The sequence below is a fragment of the Myotis myotis genome, unplaced genomic scaffold (genome assembly GCF_014108235.1).
Source record: "Myotis myotis isolate mMyoMyo1 unplaced genomic scaffold, mMyoMyo1.p scaffold_m19_p_1, whole genome shotgun sequence".
Lineage (NCBI taxonomy): Eukaryota > Metazoa > Chordata > Mammalia > Chiroptera > Vespertilionidae > Myotis > Myotis myotis.
The window spans coordinates 80,585,938-80,607,958 of NW_023416313.1; positions in this window are offsets into that span (position 1 = coordinate 80,585,938).

Consider the following 22,021-nt stretch of genomic DNA (forward strand, 5'->3'; position numbering starts at 1 on the left):
TAGTCTTTCACAAAAGATAAATGGAATCCACTTTATGATTGATAGCTTGATATGTGTGATTGATATCCTACATATGCATTCATACACATATATAGAGAACATATTTAAAATAAGGTTTTAATATTTTTTCAGAAATATTTGCACATTACTGAAGATCCATATGAAATGAAAACTCTTATAGAAGCATCTTTATGCTCAGATCATTTAATTATTTCTTGTTTTAAATCATCCTATTTCTAAATAGAGTAGTTTTGTGCTATTGAATATTAGAGATTATAAATAATTTTCCAATGTACTGAGGATTCAGTTCCTTCTCAAAACATAGCTACTGTTTATTATTCTTTCTAGTATTTTTTAACTTTTGATATTAATCACATATCACATTTCTTATTCTATCATCTATAGGTACTATATATTGATTTCTGTTTTGCAGGATGATGACATACATTAACAGCCTTTTATTATTAGAACTTAGGAAAATTGAACACATCTACTAGCCACAATCACAGAACTTTGCCCAACATTATATAAATACATATATACATACATACACGAGAGCCCTATTAGATAACCTAAAGGAAAATAACAGATGGAATAATAAAGAACACTTAATTAGTGTGATTTTTCAGATTTGCCATATCTAAACCACAAACACATTTCTGATATATTTTAAAACTTATTTGCAAAACAATCATGATTCCATCATTATGTTGAAACTTCTTCAGCTACCATACTCTATCAGAACAATAAATGGAATTTAAATTAAGAGCTGTTCCCAAAGACTCCTATTTTTGTCTCCATTTCCATGTTTCTGAACAGTCCCACCGAACAGTTCTTTGTATATTAAAAACTATGCTATCAAAATATAATGCCAATTTAAGGCACAACAATTATTTATATTAGCATTACTGGGAGGAAAAATATGATGTGGTAAATTATTCTTTGTGCAGCAAAGTACTTCTTAAAATAGGTTTTCGGCATGCATGGTAATGAGCTATTGCTATCTCTACTGAACAGACATCTTAAAGTAACTATGTCCAAAGTTGTTTAAAATCCATTCCTGAAAATTTCAGTTTCAGCAATGCGAGGAAGACTGATTTCTCACGTATAACACTGAGCAACACAAGCCCTGTTGTTGTTGTTCTTTTCAAATCCTTTGCTTAACGTAGGAACTCATGAATCAGCTGTGACTTTTACATGCCTTCCTCTGACCTTCCCACTGATAATCACAATAATGCTTGTCTACTGAGCATCAGCCAGTTTTCATAAAGGCACAGCCTTCAGATTAATCTCATGTTATTAATTTTTACAAGTTAAAAAGACAAGATAGACAGGCATGTTGGCTTTCACTGCCACTTGCTTCCCTAAAATTATTTCCTGTGGACAATAAACAAACAAATTTCCAATTTGGTGAGGCCATAAGTGTGCAGGCTTCATGAAAATTAATTTAAATGGATGTGATGGTGAGTTTGGGATTGTAAAGATTAAGGGAGATGCCTGTCGTTGTAATTGCCTGCTCACTTCCCCTGTCACTCAAGAGTGTCACAGCTGCATTAAAAACTCTCATCATAATCTAATTCTCAGATCAAATTCCCATCTTCAATATATCCTTTAATAAGGCTTCCATTCTCCATCTTTTAGCCTTAATTATCACTCCCTGTCTCCCTTGACAACCAAATTAAAAGGTACATGCTACAACTCCATAATGATTATCATCATAATTATAATACTTTAAAAATCACAAACTACTGTAACTACAAATCCAGGCTAACCTTGTCAAGGTTGGATGTCTTCTGATAACTAGATTTTCTATGGATAACTTCAGCACTGGAAGATAAGAAATACAATTATATAATCTTTTATTGATTTCTTTTTCTTTACTCCCCTGCCCCCTCACTATTATGTGCAATTACCTGAGCAGTTTCCAGATTGTTAAAGCTGGAAGTGGAAAATTTACAAAGATCCACCTGAAGCAGAATGCTTTAACTCTTCGTTGAATATAGGTAGTGTCTGTTTGTGTGGTGAAAACGCTTGGTTCAGCATGGAGCCATCTGGGTCAATGTACGGACTGCAGCTTGTTATGTGACTTTGTGAAGGTCATATGATCTATCGATCATGTATTTACCTGTGAATATGAACAATTTAATAATGGTCACTTCACAGATATTTTTAACTTATTTTTGGGGGTTGCATCAGAGCAAACACATACAAATTTTGTTATTAATTTGTAGTTTTCCACCATTGTTATCAATTCTCCACTAAGCTGTATCTAATATTTTGTTTTTAAGAAAGGGTTAGAGCCCTAGCTGATTTGTCTCAGTGGATAGACCATCGGTACATGGGCTGAAGGGTTCAATTCCAGTCAAGAGCACATACCTAGTCAGGGAGTGTGCAGGAGGCAACCTCTCTCACATAGATGTTTCTCTGTCTCTCCCTGCTTCCTTCTGCTCACTCTAAAAATCAATGGAAAAATATCCTGGGGTGAGGATTAATAATAACAACAACAAAAAAAAACACACACAAAAAAAATAGTTATAACCTTCATATTATTGCTCATGAATTCCTGTGCATGAAATTTCAAATCTAATTTTTATTCTGCTTATCAGCTTTGGGAATGACCTTGGGTTGTTAAAAATGGGACTTCCTCAATGGCCTGATTCTATCTTTCTGCTGCCTCATGACTTCCCTGACAAGTACTATTTTTCATTAACTCCTACATTAGATGCTAAGTGGTGGTTACTGGTTTTGTTGACTTTTGTTGGTGGTGGGCTATGGATGTCAGTGGTTGATGGTGACAGGATACTAGTTGATGATGATGGTAGTATTTAGTGGTTGTTCATAGTGGTGGTGGAGGGGCGGGCAATTGTTGACAATGCTATTACTGAGGCCTTTTTCTACTCTCATGACAGGCTTGACTGAAACTACATTGCTTTTCTGTTTTTATTTCTGTTTTCTCCGTAACTTACCCCTTCCACAATTCTCCTGCCTGTGGACTCTTAGTGATGTAGAAACAGAATCTTTACCTCTGTAAGAGTCAGTCAAATCCTGCCATCTTGCATAATTTTTAGCAAAGCATCCAACGTCAGTGAGTGAAGAGGTCTGAGAAAATGTATCTAAATTATTTTTCAGCTCCGTACAGGGCTTGACAAATCAAAGATCTCCTTATTATCTAAGTACAGCTACAGGATTGGCTTTCTCCACCAGATGTAAAGTAAGGCAGTTTATTTTTATAATTCTTTGGGATATCTGTAAGATCACATATTCATCTATGTGCAGTCATGTCTGTGCTTGACTGAATTTCTCATTTTTAGTGCAGATATCGATCATTAGAAGGGTGGAGTTAGAGCAGAAGCCTCTGCAGCCATGAGGGGTTTTCCAGAGCCGCCCTGTCAGGACACTAACAGATGGGTAAACATAATTCAATGGGATGTACTTATTTATCCAGCAAAGATTTATGACAAGTGGAAGGGAATTCAGCTTAGTACCAAGATAAGAAATACAAACCAAATGGTGCTGTCAAATATTATTAGGGTGGGCTGCAGTAATGATAGTATGAGCAAAGATCATTTAAATAGTTCACCTGACACAGCAGTCGATTTGGAATAAAAAATGGCAATGTAATTGTTGATGGCAGCTGGAGAGTCAAGGACAGCTGAAGCAAATGTATGAGGCCGTGTTTCTACAGATAAGGGGAGCCAGCAAGAAGGCCCAATGTCTGAACCTGGGAGCCTTTAATTACTGAGATACCAGTATTGATTGGGATAACAACCGTGCAGAAATGAAGGCCACAGAGCGGATTGTGTGAGAAGGGCAGGATTGTTTTTTTAAGCAGTTTATTGAACTATCTACATGCTCTCAGGCGATTCTAGCTCTAATCCTCGGAAATTGGAGGAACCTTGGGGGAGTAGAAATGCAACGAGACCTTGACTGATGAGAGGCTTCTCTTAGATAGAGATGATTTATGGTGAGAAAACACAAACACAGGCCAGGTCAAAAAGTGTTGAAAAAGATTAAAAGTTAAAGGAGCACTTGCAAGTTATGGATGGGGAAGATATTTGAAAGGAATGGGGCATTTAAAAATAGCCCTGTAATGACTTAAGCCATCTGTGGTGAATGACAGGAATGCCCTGCATGAGTAGTGAGAATAGCTACTGTGCGTGGCCATCTACCCCAGACAGCTCCATGTTTAGAAGCATTTATCCATCACTTCATTTCATCTCCCTATCAGCTCATGAACTATGTGCTAATGTCCAGAAAGTTCAACAATGAAGTTAACTAATGTTCAGTGAGAATAAGAAATTTCCTCATGGCCAAAATGGGCCAGCCAGTGTTGATTTTTAAAGTCCAAACTACCACCATATTTAAAAAGGGGATTGGTGGGCAAAGTGACGATGTTATGATTATTGGAGAATTTAAGCAACCCAGGGTCAAATAAAAATTATTACTCATCTGCATAATTCAAATACTGGGATTTGCATCCACCCCATGCTTAGATCTGTGTGTACACATATGAGATCAATGTCATAGGTGGTGGAGAACTGAACATCTGGAACCACGTACCCTGAACCATCAGTGTGAATGTCGCTATATTCTAGGTGGGTGCACTTAGGAAGCTCTGTAGCCTTGCCATACTTCACACATCTGTAAAACATAATAAACATAGTTATCTTACAGCACTGCAACAAGGAATCAATAAGTTCATGTTTGTAAAGTGCTTAGGAAATGGCTTGCCTTATATGAAGTAAGATACAAGTCTCAAACAGACACATCGATACTTGCTCTATGACATCATCAAAAATGGCTCAGGTCCAAGAATAAATGCTTAATTTGCACTCATCTCTTTGAAATAAGATATGGATTATGGAGAAGGTGACTAGGATTAGAAGGGCAGATATCCCGGGACTGTTGCAATTTGGCAGTGAATCTCTTGAATAGATGTTTTATGCTCAAATTACTCATTCAATTATTTAATAACTAGCGAGTATTGCAAAGCCCCACATACCAACAATGCTTTTCTCAGTCTATCCCTGTGACCAAAAAAATACTCTGTATGTGTGCATTTAATAATTGCTCAATGAAGTTTAAATCTATTTTTGAAATTTTAAATCATGAATAAAAATGCGTTGTTATTACTAAATGCCAACATAAACTTACAGGCATTACAAATAAGCTCTTAGCATCTGTTATACTCACTGAATAAATACAAGCCGGTACCCCTTACGCACAAATAGTTTACTTGGTTCAAACCTGAGATAAATTGCAATGCTTGAGTGATCTTCTGGAAGTAGACACATCCCTGGTTTTTGAAAAGATTTTCATTGACCCTGGCAGAAGCGGAGCAGCCCAGCACTGTTGATGTGCTAGGGAAAGCGTTTTGTCCTGACATTACATAGAGCTTCCGGGCCATTTTGGAAGGGTCAGCATGTTAGAAGTATAGAGCCTCACTCCCACCTCCCAGAAATCTCCATTCAGTTGGTTGGGGTGGGACTGAGGGATCCATTTTTAAGGAAATCTGAACATGACTACCATGAAGCTAATGAAGCTTCAACTTCAGGGACCCCTTATTTCATCATCCACTTCTAAGGCCCTGGGCGATGCCTTGGCAATGTGCACACTGACCAAATATTTTTTGAAATCTGTTAAAACAAAATGTTTTAAGTTTTCTTCAAGACTGATATATAAGCATTGTTTGTTTGAATGTGACTTTCCTGGTATTTCATCTCCCTTTGTGGGGGCTGTAGAGGAACCAAGGACTTGCAAGCAGACTTTTCCTGAAACATCTATAGATTTGAGTGAATTCCTCTTGGCCTCAGGTCCCCAAAATATCCTAAGGTCCTCGGGACTGCCAAGGAGTGCCCTTCCTTACTCACCTGGTAACTCTGTATGCAAGGCACGAGGCTGATTTTTCCAAGGGCTATTGGCTCCATAAAGTCAACTGCAGTGCCTCAGAGCTGTATGGTTATCTCTGACTCTATGAACAACTCGAATATAACATTCTAGTCAAAGCCTTGGTAATATAATTAATGTTTCCAATTATGTCCTGTTAAAAGGAAAACAGATTTGTATTAACTTCATGTAAGTATATAGCCATGAAAATAACAATACTCACATTTCCCTTATGTAGGGACTTTGGAGGGCCATTGCGCTTTGAGGATTTAGTTGGCAGAACCTGAGTTGGTGATTATGCAGTTTGGTTTTAGTGGGACAGGGCTCTGTGATTTATGAGCAGTCATGTCTGTACAGAATTTGGTTATACAGGCAGGCTTCCTGAGGTGGGATGGTTACCAGAATCAGTCCACTGCCTGTTTTTCCCTATGCTGATTCACTCACTAAGGCAGGACCAGGAATAACCTGTAATAGGTGTATGTACTATGCTGGCACAGGCAAGGACATGTCATGAAGGAGACACAGGTCTGAAATGTAGAAAGGCAGAATCTAGTCTAGGGAGGTCATGTTCAAATCCTATGGCTCATAAAATGGATGCTAGAGATTTTTGAAAAGAAATTAATAACAATCCAGAAATATTTTCAGGGCATTACCAATATGACACTTATAAGATCTGAAAGATATTTTTTAAAGAATTAATAATGAGAAAATAAACTTTTATCAACCACATTAGAAGAGGGAGCTTTCTAGTCACAACATAGAAATTTTTATTGTAAATGAGATAAAAAAGTATCCAACCAAAAATTTCAGGAAAAAATGTTAAATGAGAAGACAAACATTTGCCTTTAGTAGATTCCATGATTGGGGTATGCAGTATGATTTTATTTATAAACTTAACTATTTTCTTAAATAATTTTATGTTCACAAATTCTTTTCCTTAAAGAAAATATCCTCTTATTTATAATGTTCACTCAGAATAAGAACTGGATCCAAAAACAAAAGCCTGGGGCCAGACAGCTTCACAGGGGAGTTTACCAAACATTCAAAGAAGAACTAAAACCTATTCCTCTCAGACTGTTCCAAAAAATTCAAGAGGAAGGAACAGATCCAAGCTCTTTCTATGAAGCCAGCAGTATCCTAATCCCAAAACCAGATAAAGACACTACAAAGAAAGAGAATTACAGGCCAATATCTCTCATGAACATAGATGCTAAAATCGTCAACAAAATTCTAGCAAATCGGATCCAGCAGTACATTAAAAAGATCATACACCGTGACCAAGTGGGATTTATTCCATGGATGCAAGGCTGGTACAATATCTGCAAATCAATAAACGTGATACATCACATAAACAAATTGAGAGACAAAAATCACATAATCATATCGATTGATGCAGAAAAGGCATTTGACAAAATCCAACACCATTTCCTGATTAAAAACTCTCAGCAAAGTGGGAATAGAGGAATCATACCTCAACATAAGAAAAGCCATATATGACAAACCTGCAGTCAACATCATACTCAATGGGCAAAAACTAAAATTTCCTCAAAGAACAGGAACAAGACAGGGATGCCCACTTTCACCACTCCTGTTCAACATAGTACTGGAACTGCTAGCCACAGCAATCAGACAAGAAGAAGAAATAAAAGTCATCCAAATTGGAAAAGAAGTAAAATTGTCATTATTCACAGAAGACATGATATTGTAAATGGAAAACCCTAAAGACTCCATCAAAAAACTACCAGAATTTATAAATGAATTTGGCAATGTAGCAGGATACAAAATTAACACCCATACATCTATGGCTTTTTTATACACTAACTAGAGGCCTCGGTGCATGAAACTCATGCACAGGAGGGGGTTTCCCTCAGCCCGGCCTGCAACCTCTCACAATCTGGGACCCCTCGGAGGATGTTCAACTGCCAGTTTAGGCCTGATCCCTGGCAGTCAGACATCCATCTAGCAATCTGGGATTGCTGGCTCCTAACCACTCACCTGACTACCTGCCTGATCACCCCTAATCACTCTGTCTGCCTGCCTCATTGCCCCTAACAACTCACCTGCCTGCCTGCCTGCCTGCCTGCCTGCCTGCCTGCCTGATCACCCCTAACCACCTCTGCCTTGGCCCCCACCACCACGGCTTCATCTGGAAGGACGTCCAGAATGGTGTCCAGAAGTTCATTCAGCTATCTGGTTTAATTAGCATATTATGCTTTTATTAATAGAAAATGAACTCACAGAAAGACAAACTTAAAAAAAATCCCATTTACCATTACAACAAAAAAATATCTTAAAAAAGTATCTTACTTTGGAATAAATTTAACCAAGGAGGTAAAGCACCTGTACTCAGAAAATCACAGGACACTGAAAAAAGAGATAGAGGATGACATAAACAAAAGGAAGAATATACCGTATTCATGGATTGGTAGAATAATCATTAAAATGTCTACACTACCCAAAGCAATCTGTAGATTCAATGCAATACCCATTAAAATACCAACAGCATACTTCAAAGCCCTAGAACATACTCTCCAAAATTCAAATGGAATAAAAAAAGACCTCAAATAGCTGCAGCAATCTTGAGAAAGAACAAAGTTGGAGGGATCACAATACCAGATATCACGCTATACCACAAAGCTGCTGTTCTCAAAACTGCCTGGTACTGGCACAAGAACAGGCATATTGACCAATGGAACAGAACAGAAAACCTAGAAATTGACCCAAGCCCTTATGCTCAATTAATATTTGACAAAGGAGGCAAGAACATACAATAGAGTCAAGACAGTCTCTTCAACAAATGGTGTTGGGAAAATTGGACAGATACATACAAAAGAAATGAAACTAGTCAACCAACTTACACCATACACAAAAATAAACTCAAAATAGATAAAAGACTTAAATGTAAGACAGGAAACAATAAAAATCTGAGAAAAAGCCACGGGCAGCAAAATAGCAAACATTTGTTGTAGCAATATCTTTACCAAAACAGCTCCTAGGGAAATGGAAATAAGGAGAAATAAACAAATGGGACTACATAAAAATAAAAAGCTTCTGAACAGCAAAAGAAACCATCAACAAAACAACAAGAAAGCCCACTGCATGGTAGAACATTTTTGCAAATGTTATCTCTGATAAGGTTTTAATCTCCAAATTTATAGGGAACTCATGCAACTTAACAAAAGGAAGATAAACAATCCAATCAAAAAATGGGCAAAGGACCTAAATAGACACTTTTCGAAAAAGGACATACAGAAGGCCAAGAGACATATGAAAACATGCTCAAAGTCACTAATCATCTGAGAGATGCATATCAAAACAACAATGAGCTACCATCTCACACCTGTGAGAATAGCTATTATCAACAAGTGACAAGTGCTGGCGAAGATGCAGAGAAAAAAGAAACCCTCTTACACTGCTGATGGGTATGGTGCAGCCGCTGTGGAAAACAGTATGGCATTTCCTCAAAAAATTAAAAATAGAACTTCCATTGACCTAGTCATCCCATTTCTAGGAATATAGCCGAAGAAAACAGAAACACCAATCAGAAAGCATATATGCACCCCTTTATTCATAGCGGCACAATTCACCATAGCTAAGATTTGTAAAGAGCCTAGGTGCCCATCAGTAGATAAGTGGATTAGAAAACTGTGGCACATCTACACAATGGAATACTATGCTGCTGTAAAAAAGAAGGAATTCTTACCATTTGCAACAGCATGGATGGAACTGGAGAGCATTATGCTAAGTGAAATAAGCCAGTTGGATAAAGATAAATATCACATGATCTCACTCATTTGTGGAATATAATGAACAACATAAACTGATGAACAAAACTAGAGACAAAGAAGCATGGAACAGACTGTCCAACCTATGAGGGAAGGTGGGGGGTAAGAGGGTAAGAGATCAACCAAAGGACTCGAATGAATGCATATGAGCATAACCAATGGTCACAGACAGTGGGAGGCTGAGGGCATTTGCTGCGGGGTGGGGGTGGCCGGGGAGAAGCCAATGGGAGAAAAAGGAGACTTATGTAATGCTTAAGAATTTAAATTAAAAAAAGTGAACTGGATCCAGCCCTAAGAATGCAGATGATTTTAAAGCATATGGTGTCTAATTATTTGAAGAACCAACAATAAAATAAGAAACTATGGCCTGGAAAGCATATCTGGCCTGCTAAATGCACTAATGAACAATCTGTGTTGCAACAACACTGCATCGTTCACTTACGTGTTATCCACAACTGCTCTTTCACCAGGACAGTGTTGAGACATTGGGACAGAGGTGACCAGATAGCTGCAATGCCTAGACCCGTGGTCAGCAAACTGCGGCTCATGAGCCACATGTGGCTCTTCCTAAGCCTTAGGAGTACCCTAATTAAGTTAATAACAATGTACCTACCTATATAGTTTAAGTTTAAAAAATTTGGCTCTCAAATGAAATTTCAATCATTGCACTGTTGATATTTGGCTCTGTTGACTAATGAGTTTGCCAACCACTGGCCTAGACTATTTTTCACTTGGCCCTTTGCAGAAAATTGCTGGTCCCTGTGATAGAATGTGACTTGATCAATACCTACATCAAAGCCCTCACTTCTGGGATAGTTTGCTGTTAATACTTTAAAATAATAGTATGTAAAATAAACATTTTAAATAACCATCCCTCATTACACCTTAAATCTAAGAGGAAAAAAGCAAATACTGAAATACATATTTAGGGTAGGTGAGTTAATTTTCATGGCAAAATAAAATACTGCTTTTTTTCTCATTTTACCTTATATTCTTAGATTCCTGTCTGCTCTAAGGCAATTAATTAATCTCTTGCTGCCTGATATTGAAATTGCTTTATGTGATTTCTAAAACATACAGACATAAATGGAGAAATCAACTATAATACAGTCATAGTAGGGAAATTTAACACCCTACCAAAGTCAATGGATAGATCATCCAGAGAGAAAATCATCAAGGAAACAACCTTAAATGACACAACAGACCAGATGGATTTGATATTTTTAGAAGATTTCACCTAAAAGCAGCAGAATATGCATTTTCAACTACACATGGAACATATTCCAAGGTAGATCACATGTTAGTCCACAAAACTAGTCTCAATAAATTTAAGAAGATTGAAATCATACCAAGCATATTCTCATCTCACAATGGTATAAAACTAGAAGTAAACTAGAAAAAGAAACCTAAAAAATACACACCTACACAGAAGCTAAGCAACATGCTACTAAATAATGAATGGATTAAGGAGATCAAGAAAAAAAATCAAAGGATACCTTGAAACAAATAAAAATGAAAACATAAGGATCCCAAATCTATGGGACACAGCCAATGCAGTTCCAAGAGGAAAATTCACAAGTTACAGAGCTACCTCAAGAAATAGAAAGCCTGGCTGGTGTGGGTCAGTGGTTGAGCATAGACCTATGAACCAGGAGGTCACATTTTGATTCCAGACAGAGCACATGTCTGTGTTGTGGCTCAATCCCTACAGGAGGCAGCCGATCAATGATTCTCTCACATCATTAATGTCTCCATCTCTCTCTCTCCTCCTCCCTCTCCCTTACTCTCTCTGAAATGAATGAAACATTTTAAATAAATAAAAGATTTAAAAAAACAGAAAAAAATATCAAATAATCTAAACATACATTCAAGAATCTAGGGGGAAAACCCCCAAAGCGAGTAGAAGGAAGAAAATAAAGATCAGAATGGAAATAGATGAGATAATGTCAAAAACAAAACAAAACAGGGAAAGACAAGTATGACATAATTTCAATTATAATGTGGAATCTAATGAAAAAATAAATAAACTGACAAAACAGATCCAGAGATACTGAAGCACTCAACAGACTGATGAATTTCAAAGGAAAGGGTTTGGGCAGGAAGAGATTAACCAAAGAATGTATATGCATATATGCATAACCAATGAACAGACAATAGTGCAGTGAAGGCCTGGAAAGGGGTTGCGAGTTGGGGGAAAAAGGTCAATAGAAGAAAAAAAGGGAAATCTGTAAGTTCTATACTAATAATAGCGTAGGTGGTTGTCACGCCCTCACGCTGTGATGCCCTCACTCTGTCATGCTGTCACAATCCATCACTAGGGTAGGCGGGGCTTGACTCTGTGCATAGGCCATGAGAGCAGGTCCCAGCAGCTGCTCCACATGGCTTCTGCTGGGGGTCCTGTGGCCCTGTGTGCACCCCAAAGGCGGGACCCCTAGCTCTGGCCTACCTCTTTGGGGCAATCCATTGAGGAGCTGCGGATGGGTGGGCGGGGTCTACCTTTTTGGGGTGATTAATCGTGGGGCTCCAGCACTGTGAGAGAGCACAGGCCAGGCTGGGGGGGGGGGGGGTCCCTCACTCCCCAAGTGCACCAATTTCATGCACTGGGCCACTAGTTCAATAATAAAGATAAATTTAAAAGAATTCAGCTTTAGTGCAGGAATCTATATAGATGGTTGACAGCATTTGTCCAATAGCAAATTGAAAATGATCTTCTGGATACTAGTCACTTCATTTCTCTCCAAGGGTCCTGGCTATTGGCAAATATAAACTAGAAATACTGGTTACTCTCTTACTGGGGGAAATGGGTGGGAGAGGGAAATGTCCACTGCTTAGCCCTGCTCATTAAAATAGAATCTTTTTTTATTTATCTTTGCTTCCTAGGTTCATTATTAAAAAGGTTGGTTAATGTGTTAAGTTTGCTAGGAAAGGAAGTGAAAACATCTGTAAAACCATGCAATGCCTGGAATGGAACTCTTCTAATAAAAGATGTATCATTTTAGATGAAAAAATAAAACAATATAAAAGATCAGTGAAACCAAGAGCTCCTTCTTTGAAAAGATAAAAATGAAAAACCATTAGCAAAACTGATCAAGAAAAAAAAAAAGAGGGCCCAAATAAAATCAGAAATAAAGGGGAGATGTGACAACCAAAAACCACAGAAATACAACCAATACCACAAAAATACAAAGGATAGAAAATACTATGAAAAAACGACATGACAACAAACTGGACAACCTGGAAGAAATGGACAAATTCCTAGAAACATTCAATTTCCCAAGACTGAATAAGGAAGAAACAGAAAATCTAAACACTGAACACTACCAACCAAATTGAAACACTAATCAAAAAACTTCCAACAAATACAAGCCCTGGACCAGATGACTTCTCACATGAATTTTAACAAACATTCAAAGATGAATTAAAACTTATTCTTCTCAAATTATTCCAAATAAATTGAAGAGGCAGGGAGGTTCCAAATACTCGTTTTTACCAGGCCAGCATTACTCTGATTCCAAAACCAGACACAGACATAAAGAACACAGATGCAAAAATCCTCAACAAAATGTTAACAAAGCAGTAAAATATTTAACATCACTCTTAGCAATATTTTATTTTGGATATGTCTCCTGAGGTAAGGGAGATGAAAGGAAAAATAAACAAATGGGACTACATCAAACTATAATGTTTTGCATAGTGAAGGAAATCATTAACAAAACAAAAAGCCAACCTACTGAATGGGAGAATATATTTACCAGTGATACCTCCAATAAGAGGTTAATATCCAAAATATATAAGGAACACAACTTCATACCAAAAAACAAATGATCTAATTTAAAAAAAGGACCAAGGAACTGAACAGATATTTATAAAAAGAGGAAATACAGATAGCCAAGACAGATGAAATGATAATCAAAATTACTAATAATCAGAGCAATGCAAATTAAAACCACAATGAGATATCATCCCACATCTATCAGAAGCACTATCATCAATAATGAAACCAATGTTGGTGAGAATGTGGAGAAAGAAGAACAAGTGAGCACTCTTGGTGGTATTGTAAATTGGTGCAGCCACTCTGGAAAACATTATGAACTTTCTCAAAAAATTAAAAAAAGATTTACCACATTGTTCAGCAATTCCACTTCTGGGTAGTTATCTAAATAAATAAAAAAAACCCACTAATTAAAAAAGATATGTTAATTGCAGCATTATTTACAATAGCCAAGATATGGAAGCAATCTAAGAGTTCAAGGATAGACAAATGAATAAATAAGATGTGATACATATACACAATGGGATATTACTCAGCCATAAAATTAATGAAATCTTGCCATTTGTGACAACATGGATGGACCTAAAGGGTATTATGCTAAGGGAAATAAGTTAAATACAAATACTATGTGATTTTATTCATACATGGAACTTTAAAAAATGAACAAACAAAACAGAAACAAACTCATACAGAGAACAAATTGATGATTACTAGATGGGAAGGGGTTGGGGGACTGGGTGAAAAGGTTAAGGTCTTAAGAAGTATAAAGAACCAGTTTAAAAATAGTCATGGCAATAATAAGTTACAGCCTAGGGAATAGAGTCAATAATATTGCTATAACTATATATAGTGTCAGATCGGCACCAGACTTATCGGGGTGATCACTTTGAAGTTTATGTAAATATCTAGTCACTATTTTGTACTCCTGATGCTAATACAATATTGTATGTCAACTATAATAAAAAATCATACTAACTAGGTGATTTAAAGAATGCACATATCAGTATGAAAAAAATAAAATGCAAAATACCCAGGCACTTACAAAAGAGAACACACGAAGGAGCAATTTATACATGACAGAATATTTAACTTCTTATATTGCAAAGTTTAAAATAAGACAGCAGTCATATACATTTTATAATTTCTAATCTTTCAAAAATAGTAAACTGATGAACAAAATAGGACCAGAGGCATAGATACAAGGAACAGACTGACAGATCTCAGAGGAGAGGGGTTGGGGGGACTGGAAGAGATTAACCAAATAATATATATGCTTATATGCATAGCCCATGGACACAGACAACAATGTAGTGAAGGCTGAGGGGTGGAAGGGGTTGTGTGCAGGGAACAAAGGAAGAAAATTAGAGACATCTGTAATAGCGTCAACAATAAAAGAATAGTAACACATGACCATACCAAGCATAGGTGAACAAAAAGCCAATTAAATTTCTTCAAAATTACTTTTGTGAAAGTAAATAGTTGGCAGTGCTCTAGAAAACAATTTGAAATCATTTCACAAAATCTGGAATTATTTCCAAAATATTCCCAATTTTATACCCATTAAAACACTCAAAATGTACACACACTATCTCTAGTAATGTAACACCTCTCCCAGAGAGAAGGTCACACACAAGCATAGTGACACATGCTCAGGAATTTTCATGGTGACGTTGTTGATAACAGCCAGAGACCACACACAGTAGAAACATCTATTAACAGGAAATTGACTAAAAAGTATACAGTGTATTTACATAACAGAATATTGTACCCAGTGGAAGTAAATGAGGTATAACAATAGGTAAAACAAGGGTAAACCATGGAAGCATAGTGTGGACTGGAAAATAATAATTCAGAAACTACACATAGCATAACATTTATATCATATCAAAGGTATAGAAACTAAAGAGTATAATGTTTGGCATATTTCACAGATCTAGAACAAACACTCAAAAAATTTATATGGAACCAAAAAAACCCTGAATAGCCGGAGCCACCTTGAGAAAGAAGAACAGAGTTGGAGGGTTCTTAATACCAGATATCAAGTTATACTACAAAGCCATTATAATCAGAACAGCCTATCACTGCCATAAGAACAAGCATATCAATCAGTGGAAATGAACAGAGACCCAGAAATAAACCCAAGTCATTATGCTAAATTAATATTTGACAAAGGAGGCAAGAGCATACAATGGAGTAAAGACAGTCTCTTCAATAAATGGTGTTGGGAAAATTGAACAGGTACATGCAAAAAAAAATGAAAATAAAGCAACAACTTACACCATACACAAGAATACACTCAAAATGGATAAAATACTTAAATGTGAGTCATGAAACCATAAAATCTTAAAAGAAACCATAGGCAGCAAAATCTCAGACATCCCTTGTAGCAATAGTTTGCCAATACACCTTTAAATGGGACTAAATCAAAATAAAAAGCTTCTGCACAGCAAAAGAAATCATCAATAAAATGAAAAGAGAGCCCACTACATGGGAGAACCTACTTGCCAATGATACAACTGATAAGGAGTTAATTTCCAAAATATATAAAGAACTTATACAACTTAACAAAAGGAAGACAAACAATCTAATTAGAAAACAGGCAAATAACCTAAATAGACACTTCTCTGAAGTGGAAAAACAGATTGCCAAGAGATGTATGAAAAAATGCTCAAAGTCACTGATCATACAAGAGATGCAAATTAAAACGACAGTGAGGTATCACCTCACACTTGTCAGAATGGCTACCATCAACAAATCAACAAATCAACAAATGACAAGAGTTGTCAAAGCTGTGAAGAAAAGGAAACTCTAGTACCCTGTTGGTGGGAATGCAAACTGGTGTAGCCACTGTAGAGAACAGTATGGAGTTTCCTCAGAAAAATAAAAATGGAACTCCCATTAGACCCAGTAATCCCACTTCTAGGAATATATACTAATAAACCCAAAACAGCAATCAGAAAGAATATATGCATCCCTATGTTTATAGCAGTACAATTTACAATAGTTAAGATTTGGAAACAGCCCAAATGCCCATCAGCAGATAAGTGGATAAAAAAGCCAGGGTACATTTATTCAATCAAATCCTACAGGGCTCTAAAAAGGAACTTCTACCATTTGCAACAGCATGGATATTATGCTATGACAAATAAACCGATCATAGAAAGATTAGTATCACATGATCTCACTCATATCTGGAATCCAATGAACAAAATAAACTGATGAACAAAACGGATCCAGAGACATAGAAGCATGGAACAGACTGATGAATCTCAGAGGGAAGGTGGTGGTGGGGAGGGTGGGGAGACATTAACCTGGAAACTTATATGCATACTAGAGGCCCAGTGCATGAAATTCATGCACTGGGGTGTGGGGTTCCCTCAGCCCAGCCTGTCCCTCTCACAGTCTGGGAGCCCTCAGTGGATTTCCTACTGATGGCCACAGTCTGGCAGCAGAGGCTTGGAGCAGGCGTCCCGTGTGTGTGTGTGTGTGTGTGTGTGTGTGTGTGTGTGTGTGTGTGTTTGTGTCTGCTGGGAGCCTGCCCCCAGCCACACCATAGAGGCTTGGAGCAGGAGCCACTCTGTGTTGATCTCTCAGGCTCCTGGCCTCCACTGCATGTTGTACTCTCCCTTGAGCTATGGCCAGGATGGGGGTGCTGCTTGCAAGCCAGGCTTTCCTGCTCCTGGATCGTCATGGCAACGGGGGAGCAGGCCCAGCTTGGAACTGCCTGCAGGCTGGGCTTGCTCTCCTGCTCCCGGGTCCCCATGGTGACCGGGGAGCAGGCCCAGCTGGGGGCTGCCCGCAGGCTGGGCTTTTCTGCTCCTGTATTAGGCCCAGCTTGGGGCTGCCCGCAGGCCAGGCTTGTTTTCCTGCTCCTGGATCCTCATGGCGACCGGGGAGAAGGCACAGCTGGGGGCTGCCCGCAGGCCGGGCTTGCTTTCCTGCTCCCAGATCAGGCGCAGCTGGGGGCTGCCTACAGGCTGCACTTTTCTACTTACCAATGGCCGGATCACCACAGCAACCCATGGCCCAGCGGCACTTATCTGTTCTCCAATAATCATAGAGTCCCGGCTGGGGGCAGGACTTAGCAGTGCGGGGCTTAGGCGGCACGGGGGTCCCGGCTGGGGGTTTATGCTCTGCTGCCCAGGGATGCACATGGGGCCCGGATGGCAGCTCGTGCTGTCCCGTCCTGCCTGTAGTATAGGATAGAGGCCTGGTGCATGGGTGGGGGCCAGCTGGTTTGCCCTGAAAGTGTCCCGGATCAGGGTGGGGTTCCTTCTTGGGTGCCTGGCCAGCCTGGATGACGGGCTGAAGGCTGTTTGCAGCTGGTCACACCCCCTTCAGGGTAGGGGTCCCCACTGGGGTGCCTGGCCAGTCTGGGTGAGGGCCTGAGAGCCATTTTCAGGCTGGAGGGCAACTTAAGCTCCCAGCCTCTCCTTTTTTCCTTTTTTTTTTTTTTTTAAATTCTGGGATTTATTTACCTTCTATAGCTGTCACTGGAGCTGAGAGCTGGCTCCAGCTCTGAGGGCTGAAAGCAGGTTTCTGGGTCTGTTTGGCTTCTATAATTGAAACTCTGTTGCCATCACAGCAGCTCTAAGCTCTGAGGCCAAAGCTGGCTGAAAGCAGGTCTCTGGAGCTTGTTTAGCTTCTATAATTGCAACATAGTTACTTAGAGTGCAGCTCAGAGGCTGGCAGCGGCAGGCCGGGAACGTTGGCTTCCTCCATCACTGGAGCAAGCAAGCCTCCTGTTCGCTTCAGCTGCGTGGCTGCCGGCTGCCATCTTGGTTGGCAGTTAATTTGCATATCCTGCAGATTAGCCAATGGGAAGGGTGTTGGGGTTATGGTAAATTTACATGTTTCTCTTTTATTAGATAGGACTAGAGGCCCAGTGCACAAAAATTTGTGACTCGGGGGAAAGGGGGGGTCCCTCACACCGGCCTGTGCCCTCTCGCAGTCTGGGACCCCTTGGGAGATAACAACCTGCTGGCTTAGGCCTGCTCCTGGGTGGCAGAGGTCAGGCCCAATCCCTAGGTGCAGCCCCTGGTTGGGCTCAGAGCAGGGCTGATTGGAGAGTTGGGGTGCCACCCCCTGTCATGCACAGAGCAGAGCAGATCAGGAGGTTACGATGCCACCCTCAGTCACGCTCAAGGTAGGGCCGATTGGGGGGTTGGGGCACCGCCCCCTGTCACACTCAAGGCAGGGCCGATGGGGAGGTTGTAGCCCCACCCCCTGTCACACACAGAGCAGGGCCAATCAGTGGGTTGGGGTGCTGCCCCCTGTCACTCACAGAGCAGGGCCCATTAGGGGGTTGGGACTCCGTACCCTGTCACGCACAGAGCAGGGCCAATCAGGAGGTTGAGGAGCTCCCCCCAGTCATTCACAGAGTAGGGCCGATAGGGGACTTGGGGCACCGCCCCTTGTAACACACAGAGCAGGGCAGATCAGGGGGTTGGGGCTCCACACCCTGTCACACTCAGGGCAGGGCCAATGGGGAAGTTATGGCTCTACCCCATCACACACAGAGCAGGGCCTGTGGGGGGTGTTTGGGGCGCCACCCTCTATCACCCACAGAGCAGGGCCGATCAGGGGGTTGGGGTGCTGCCCCCTGTCACTTAGAGAACAGGACCCATCAGGGAGGTTGGGGCCAAGTACCCTCTCATGCATAGAGCAGGGTCAATCAGGGGGTTGGGGAGCTCCCCCTTGTCACTCACAGAGTAGGGCCAATAGGGGAGTTGGGGCACCGCCCCTTGTCACACACAGAGCAGGGCGGATCAGGGGGTTGGGGCGCCACACCCTGTCACACTCAGGGCAAGGCCGATGGGGAGGTTATGGCTCTACCCCATCACACACAGAGCAGGGCCCATGGTGGGGGGGGGGTTGGGGCGCTGCGCCCTGTCACATACAGAGCCGCAAGGCTGATCAGGGGGTTGGGGTGCCTTCCCCTGTCACAAACAGAGTAGGGCGGATAGGGAGGTTGTGGCCCCACCCCCTTCACACACAGAACCACAGGGCGATCAGGGGGTTTGGGCGCTGCCCCCTGTCACGCTGATCCCAGTGCCGGGAGGCTTCACAGCTCTGCTGATCCCGGTGCTGGGAGGCATATTACCCTTTTACTATATAGGATAGAGGCCTGGTGCATGGGTGGGGGCTGGCTGGTTTGCCCTGAAGGGTGTCCTGGATCAGGGTAGGGGTCCCCACTGGGGTGCCTGGCCAGTCTGGGTGAGGGGCTGAAGGCTGTTTTCAGGCTGGTGGGTGACTGAAGCTCCCAACCGCTCCTTTTTTTATTATTTTTTTTTATTCTGGGCCAGCTTTAGCTCTGAGGCTTGCCTCCAGCTCTTAGGCCTCCGCTGCTGAAAGCAGGTATCTGGTTTGTTTGGGTTCTATAATTGAAACACTGTTTCAACTCCAGCTCTGAGATCTCGGCTGGCTGAAAGCCGGTTTCTGGGGTTTTGTTTAGCTTCTATATTTGTAACAATGTTTTAAACTGCAAGCTCAGAGGCCGGCAGCGGCAGGTGGGGAACGTTGGAGTCCTCCATCACTGAAGCAAGCAAGCCTCATGTTCGCTTCAAGCTGCCTGGCTGCCGGCCACCATCTTGGCTGGCAGTTAATTTGCATATCGCCCTGATTAGCTAATGGGAAAGGTAGTAGAGTGACACCAATTTGCATGTTTGTCTTTTATTAGTATAGATATGCATAGCCCATGGACACAGACAATAGTGTGGTGAAGGCCTGGGAGAGGTAGAGGCCTGGGTGGGGGTGAAGGGGGTCAGTGGGGAAAAAATAACACAAAGGGGATATCTGTAATACTTTCAACAATAAAGATGTTTTTTTAAAAAAAGAGCATAATGTTTAGGGATGCATACTTTTATAAAACTAATAAGGAAGAAATGAAACACAGAATCCAGCAGAGTGCTTTTCCTCTAGGTCAGGCAGGGGAATGGGTTTTACAAAAAACACATAGGAAAATTAATGATATAGCGAGTATCTTATAACTTATTTAATGAATGTACTCTCATAAATTCATTAACATTTGTATATTATACATTTACAATGTAAATCATGATATATTAATAATAAAATCAAGGAAATCTATCATTTTTTATCACCTTAAAATAATTATTAGAGAAAAGTGAGTTACCAGAAATAACATATTTTAGAGTATAAGTAGAAGATGGAAGTGAGTTCAACTGTATATTCATTAAAAAATAATGTTCTAATATATTAGTTCTGATATAAATAATCTGAAAGGTCAAGATGCTAAGAAATGCTCTCCTTATAAAAGGGGAATCTTCACAGTGAACTAATCAAGGCTTCTCAAATTATGACAGGGATTGAGACCTTGACATAAATATGTTTTGACAGTAGTCAAGGAATTCATTTAAGAGCCTATGATTTAATCAACTGATACCAAAAAGGAGTCACAACCCAAAATACTTTTATACAAGATGACACAAGCAAGTGAAAAATAAAGCAAGCAGTCAAGATAAGGCAGATGAAAACAATGAGCACATTGCAAGATATCTAAATTAGGTTCTGAGGAAAGAAATCATCCAGAATTAATAAATTAAGATAGCCCAAGAAGTGCAGAAAATTCCATATGTATTTATGTAGAATTTTTAGCCTTATAATCCTGAAGCTCACTATGGAAGCATAACCATTAGAAAGTATAACAAGATTTCATTAGTCTACAGCATTGGAAAGTACAGAATTTCATATGCTTACTAAACACCACTACTATACTCAGTCATATTTGGAAATAACTACAAAATCAGTTTCAGAGGACCTGCTATATCCATGATTTTGCATATCAAAATACCTTATAATTTGTTTAGATAAAATTAGAAACTACATTAGACATGTTTGGAAAATCTACAGAAATTTACATAAGAAGTGAAAGATTTTAGAGCATCCTATGATTTTATAATTCTCACTGAAAAAATACAGTTTAAGATTCCTTAATAGGATTTATAAAGTTTATAACTACTCAAACATACTTCTCTTTTGTAGCATTTTAGTCACCAGCCATCAAAGGGAATAATTGCAAAAATATCTGTCAACTAACAAAGAAATATCACCCCATTCTAATCATGCAGACACATTTAAATGCATTAATATTTTCACATGAATTTGCATACACACAAAATCCTATTGATCAAGCATCTATGGAGCACACTTAGCATAGGTACTATTACAACTTAATACTTAGTGTTTTAAATAAGCAAGTTATATTTTACTAAGTAAAAAACAATTCTGGGTTAAGAGAATGAAACAGATTCCCTGTTTCTAAGAGATCTTCTTCCTAAATCATCAGATATAAAACCATCTCTACTAACAAAAGCCTAGGTGGTCCTCACATGTGATGTCGTCACAAGACGGCCGCAACACACAGCAGAAGCGGAGCCCACAGGCCTCTCCACACAGTGAGGCCTGGGTGTCCTGCGACTCTGAGTGGAGAGGAGGCGGGTCCTAGCGGAGGGGGCAGGTCGCAACAGGGGAAGGCAGTTGTGAGCAATCAGGCTGGCAAGGGAAGGCAGTTGCAGGCGATCAGGCTAGCAGGGGGGCAGTTAGGCATCAATCAGGC